At 40.8% G+C, this 6276-nt stretch overlaps 1 pseudogene across 1 annotated transcript; it reads right to left on the bottom strand.

The window, feature by feature from the left end:
- Nucleotides 1-911: 911 nt before the first annotated feature.
- On the bottom strand, nucleotides 912-5929 carry LOC308111628 (denticleless protein homolog; annotated as a pseudogene). Its single transcript has 10 exons — nucleotides 5685-5929; nucleotides 5528-5593; nucleotides 5358-5410; nucleotides 4657-4730; nucleotides 4441-4548; nucleotides 4245-4349; nucleotides 3344-3444; nucleotides 3152-3240; nucleotides 1842-1965; nucleotides 912-1168 (listed from the first exon to the last, which is right to left on the bottom strand). The product of its transcript is annotated as a denticleless protein homolog (transcript).
- Between the last annotated feature and the right edge of the window lie 347 nt (nucleotides 5930-6276).

Here is a 6276-nt window from a genome sequence, read left to right as displayed (position 1 = left end):
CTTATATATAGGTTTATGTCTTAACCTTACAAAAAAGCTGCTGTTTGTCCAAATTTATAAATCACTGATCGGAACCCTTCAAAGTTATGCATAATGTTTCACAGGGCTCAGTTATTACAGTTACACCCCTAGTTATTTAAATCCTCCTCATTCGGACATTTATGAACATCTAACTCCTCATTTAACTTGTTGTCTTCCACTTCTTTGTTAAATGTCTCCCAGTCAAATAGCTTGTACAATTCAAAATCCACCTGTTAACACCCAACGCTTTCTTTATCTCGTCAAGCTATTAAACACATACAGTGTCGACACACTGAGTGTGTGTGACCTGCCAGACATAGTGAGCTCATTGGTTCAGAGACAGGTTGTCTCGTGAATGACTGGAACGTGCAAGAAGCCATCGCACGCTCATCGTTAAGTGTGATTGTTTAGCCCTTCATTTAAGAAAACACCTCCGTGTAACGTCCTGTACATTGTTGCTCAGTAAGTTTCGATTCACAGTGACTCTCTTGTCCTCCACAGATCTGTGCACAGGTCCACGCCCGCCTCCCCGTGCAGAACCGCATGAAATGAATGAAGCACCACAGCCACAAGGACACAAATGTAGGCATCATTATTTTCTAATATGATGTATCTTACTGAATGTGGCTGAAAATGGTCACTAATATAGTGAATCATAAACTGTACAAATGTTCACATTTCGTTAACCATTGTTTTGGGAAATTATATTGAATAAATGTAATTTCTTTTCGGAGACAACCTGTCTTTTTCATTGCTCAATTGTAACATACGTATACTCTTACCCGTCTTAGAATCTTATCAAAATAATGTTATTTACTGCTTTATATAAATAAAACACAATTAAGATGATACAGAGTTTTGGTCCGGCCCTCCATAATATTTTCTTGTTCTCATGTGGCCCCATGTGGTCTGTCCTGAGACGGGAACCCATGGCCCGGGGATAACCACTGTTTGATGGAAGTCGGCGTTCTCTGACGGACGACAGGTGACTTGGCCTTCTGAGACTGGACCTGTGATGAGGTGCTGGTGGGCAGAGGCAAGGCAGCTCCACTGGGGGCACAGGAGGCGGTCCGAGGGGAGGGGAGAACCCCAAGACTCTCTTTCCTCTGGGTCTTGGCCGGAGTGGACTCAGCTCAGACTGGAGGCCCTGAGGAGCAGTGCAATACAACACTAGTTCAGACACACCGTAAGTCAGGGGCTCACATTTCTGGAATAAATAACACAAAGTTGTCTTTGTTTTTTAAGTTTTTCCCTCCAGCCTGAACCAATACAGATTTTTACACCTCTCCCACCCTGAAATCTATTATAGCAACACCTGTACACACTTACATTTCTAATGTAGTAACTATACTTAAATATATCACTTTTGAATACATTAATTTGTTGTTATATAACAACAAATTAATGTATTTGTTGTTATATAACATTTGAAAGACATTTTAAAGGATAAAAGAACTTCTTTTGGAATGTCCAATGAGATGGCAGTGCCAGTGGAAAATTGTCCAAAAACACTCTTTGTACAATTTTCATTTCCATGATATCAAAATAAATCCAGTGTATTTGTGTTGATATTAGAAGTTTCAGTTTCAAAATATCCTGGCAGGACACTGAAACCCAAGTCCGTACGGGCGTGCATGTATTATCTTCAAGATAATTCACCATTTTAAAAAAATGCAGTTCAAGTCCTGAGGGGCATTCCCGGCTAAGATGTTACCAAAATTTGACTTTCTTTTCTAACCAATACTTGCTACTGACAGCTGCAATATGCTCCAATCTTGTGAAAAACAGAGGATTAATACTTTGTCTTATTAGATCCTCACTTGAGACAGACACAGGACGAGCCCAGCCAACAAGGTTAGCCTCTCCCACTGGTGATGGAGCTCCATCCATTTCCCGGTGAAGCCTCCAGATCCACACAGTGTGGTCATCAGAGTAGGAAGCAATCTGTCAGCAGACAGCAGAGAGGACTGAACACAGACTCATCGGAAACCTCATCAGCAAGAAATTAAATACTCAAATGTAGGTGAAGTATTAAAACAACTAGATGATGATCCTCCCAGCTTCTGAATGGTGAACATTAAAGATACAGGTACGTTTTATTTAGCAAAAAATAAAATGCATTGAAGCATTGTCGGGTCACACAAAGCTCCAATTGTGGGAAACACTTGTTTCCAGGGCCAACTCCACGGATCTGATCCTGATTTCCTCCAGATAGGATCCAATCTAATCAGAAACAAATGTTCACATGATGCAATTTAAATCAGATCTGTTGTTAATCAGATTACTCATGGTCCATGTAATTGCAGATAATGACTGTGACATGGTTGTGGGGAGACCAGACCGAACTCAAGAGGTCCCACAAAGAAATGTTGGCTCAAAAAAAACACAACAACAACACTATATTTACCGGTTTATACAAATTTTAAGTTAAAAAATGTTTTTCTACCTTTCGAAAGATTAGATTTTTATATACGCGTGAGTTAGGATGTACTATTACAAAGTGTGATGTCATGAGGGGCTGCGTCATAAAGGGAAACTATATCCACTCACAATATCAGCAGTGAGGACTACAACCCCTCATGGCAATGAGAAAGGACAACAAAGCCCATAATCAGGAGGGAAAGGGTCAAAGGTGACGGGTCGCTGCCCTCCTGAGGGTGCAGACTGGTTTCAGAAGGCAGAATTTCACTAAGGAGATACTTCGCTGCAGTTTGATTTAAACTGCGCCTCTGAAATTACAATGCAGTTCAATTAGGTTGAAACTCAACATCCGGTGTAAATAGACAAAGAACAATTTGAGTTTTCATAGAAATTACTTAACTTTCCACTTTGATTATTCTTCATGCAAGGATGGGAGTCATTTTCTAAAAAAATATTCAGTTTTCCGAATTCCAAACAAACCTGTCACCTGAACCCAACTGATCCCCGTCACTGTGAGGTCCAGATAGTCCTTATCGGTCAGGTTAATAAGAGAAAATCTAACACGTATCAGTACTTTAGCAGCAGCTGCCTCCTAATCTGTGAGTAAAAAAATCGAGTACAGATGCTGACAATTATAAATTATCGTCAAATCCATTTGACCTTGGCCAGCTCGTACGTCTAAGTGTAGTGTTGGAGATCCTGGTTTTACTTTGTGAAGTCGGAGGGACACCAGGCGACAGACGTCACCTCTTCACTGTGGCCTTGAAGAATCACAGGAGCATGTTGAGGATCAGAGATCTGCAATGAACAAAAAGTTAGCTAATCCTCTGGCCACCATACCACCATATAAATCAGGATACTTCTGTTAGAACAAGATCTCATGACACCAGTGGGATTTCACCTTCCAGATGTAAGTGTTGTTGTCACTGGAGCCGCTGGCCAGGAACTGGTCATCCGGGCTGAGAGAGGACTCCAAATAGAACGAGGAGCTGAAGACCGACACTGTGGACACAAACGGGGGACTATTAATGAGAATACACGGGTCAGTTTGACGCCAAATAAACTGGAAAGCCTTTTGTATTGTCAATATTCCAGTGACGACGTGCTTGAAAAGGCTGTTTGTCTCACATGATTGCCATTTTCAATCTGACTGCTTTTTGGGACATTGAGAATAAAACTTCGAGAATTTAAAACCATTCAAGAAGCATGTCTTCTTTTAATTTCCGTCACCTTGTTGTCATCAGGGGTCTGCAACCTTTTTATTCACCAATTTAAATTTTTCTAGACGTAAAAAACATCTTTAACATTTAGCAGAAAGTCAACACAGCTTTTAAACTTTCATGTGTAGTTTTGCCATTTTTACTAAAACTATAGTTAAGTTTACACTTTTAAAGTTAATGAGGCGCTGACATTTTATGTTAGATTTTAAATGTTACAGCAAAAAAAAAAAACAAGCTTGAATGAAAAGTACTTACCAACAACTACAGCAAAACAGCAAGCAGACAAACGGGATAATTTGGACAATTAATTAAATATAATCTGGCATGTAAAGGCCTATAATCAAATAACAATCATACACAGCAGTATAAAAGCCAATTTGAATGCTTTTGCCATTTATATCAAAACTATAGTTTATGTTTTATTAATGAAATGACAAACACAAGAACAAAGTTAAATTCAGTGTGACTGTAGTTTTAAGTCTCACCATTTACATCTTAATGTGTGTAAAAGCTCTAAGAGTAAGTTAAAGCACGGGACATTAGACATGATCGCCATCGAGTGTGAAATGAGTGTTACTTTACCTGGAGTTGTTCTGGTAACACAAACGTTGAACGTGTATATGTTGTCGTCTGTGCAGTTTCACATGACGTTAGACCTCGAGGAGTCCAGAACAACTCCGGAGTAACCTGAAACACACAGAAACTGCTCATTCAGCGTGTTGTGTTGTTATTTGTTTATCTAATGTGCACAATGATGTCAGTGGAGAATGAGACTAACCCAGTGTGGTGCGCATGCAGGAGCCGGGGTATGGGTACATCTGCAAAGGCACAGTGATCTTGAGAGTACGCAGTGTAGTTCTTCCTCAGGTCCCACATCTTGATTACTCCGTTTAAAAAAAGGAAGAAAAAAAAAAAGATTTAAATGACCAAATAGTTTCCTGGCTTTTAAAGTTGTTTCATTCTGATGATCTGGCAAGTTGTGGTGTGTTTGTACCCATCAACCGCCCCGGAGGAGAAGAGCGTGTGTTCATCCTGAAACAGGACGACTGTGACGCTCTGCTGGCTGACCTGCAAAAAGATCCAACACAGAAAAATGATTTATTAAACAGGTGGACAGTATGAAACCAAACATTATTGCATGAATATGGTTTTCTCCTTGATATTTCCTCCATATGATGTGAGATTGCTCCTTCACTTGCACAGTTCTGAGATGATGTGTCTTATTTCAGTTCAGGACTGAATATAGCCAGGGTTCCTTCAGGATGGTCTGATTATTTCAGCCTTAGAGAAAAGACAAACACCCTTGTCCCAATTTTCCAAAACAAAATAAGGAACTGAAGGAGGAATATTTCAGGTTAAAATGGAAAACCATGCAATGGAAGTGTAGCAGATCAGAGGATTGTCAAGGTTTTAGTTTGAAAAAGCTTGATAAGAAATGTTATTACATCCCCCCAGACATGTCACCGTCCTGCTGCATAAACTGTGGGAATATCCAAGCATGTCTTTTGTAACTGTCAGGTTATTACAAACTACTGAAGAAGAATTAACTGTAATATTTATTTAAATTCCTTATTCATAAACAAATGTTTGTATCAACATTTTGTCCCAAACAAGTCCTGAAGAAACCTAGCACGCTGGGAGCCATGCTGCCCCGCTTCCTTTTCGTTCTGGAGGTGGGGGGGGGGGGGGGGTTGCTTCTGATGGGTTGTGAGCGCCGCTGATCTGCTTCACCTGTCTGTAGTAACCATCTGAGAAGACAAACGTTCACATATGAGCAGGTTAATAACTGTAGGGGAGAAATCGAAATCTGTAAGCACACAAAGCTTTACAACCTCCTTTTAAATGAAGCTGAAGTCGTTGTCTACCTTTTTTGCTGCAGCTGGTGTCCCAGACCGTGATGTTTCCATCTCTGGCCCCGGTGCAGAACACAGCTGGATTACAGAAGAAGAAAAAAAAAATAACATGAACAAATCAAACATCCAGCTGGTAAACCTGTGGCCCACACCTTGACATGATGTGTACCTTTCTCATTTGGAGTGAACGCCATAGACTTAGCAGGGGCCCTTAAAGCTGCCCAGCAGGTCCCCATACCTCACATCCCAAAGGCGGGCCATCTGATCACCTGCAGCCGTCACACAAAGGAAAACACAACGGATGTGAAGATCAGAAGACGGGCCCCACAAGATTTGGAAAGTAAAACATTTCACTTCCTTGCACTCAAGGCTTCTGGCTGCCAAGGCAACAATGTCGATCTCCGAATGACTCATCTTTTCAGTGTCTATCACACAACGGGAGCTTGAAGCACTCCAGCCTCTCCACTGCAGGAGGGAAGAAGCACCTTTGCTGGCTACTATCTTTTAGCACCTAAACAATCTGGCAGCAAAGAGTTCCATTCTTGATTTAGTTAGTCGAGGACTCGGCAGCAGTGCTTTAATTGCTGTAACGTATTGACGGTAAGTGAGGTAGGGATGCACTCTCAATTTGGAAACTCAGCTTAAAATGATTAGCTCTTACCCATGAAAAAGCTGCACATTAACCGTGAGCTCTTGTTTTCACTTTTGGTTAGGTGTAAATTCACATAGACAAATTATTTTGGCAGTCACAGTTCTCTTAC

Source organism: Lipophrys pholis, assembly GCF_963383615.2.
Source record: "Lipophrys pholis genome assembly, chromosome: 7".
In the NCBI taxonomy this organism is placed as follows: domain Eukaryota; kingdom Metazoa; phylum Chordata; class Actinopteri; order Blenniiformes; family Blenniidae; genus Lipophrys; species Lipophrys pholis.
The sequence above is the reverse complement of the archived record's forward strand: the minus strand, read 5'-3'. Positions and strand labels throughout refer to the sequence as shown.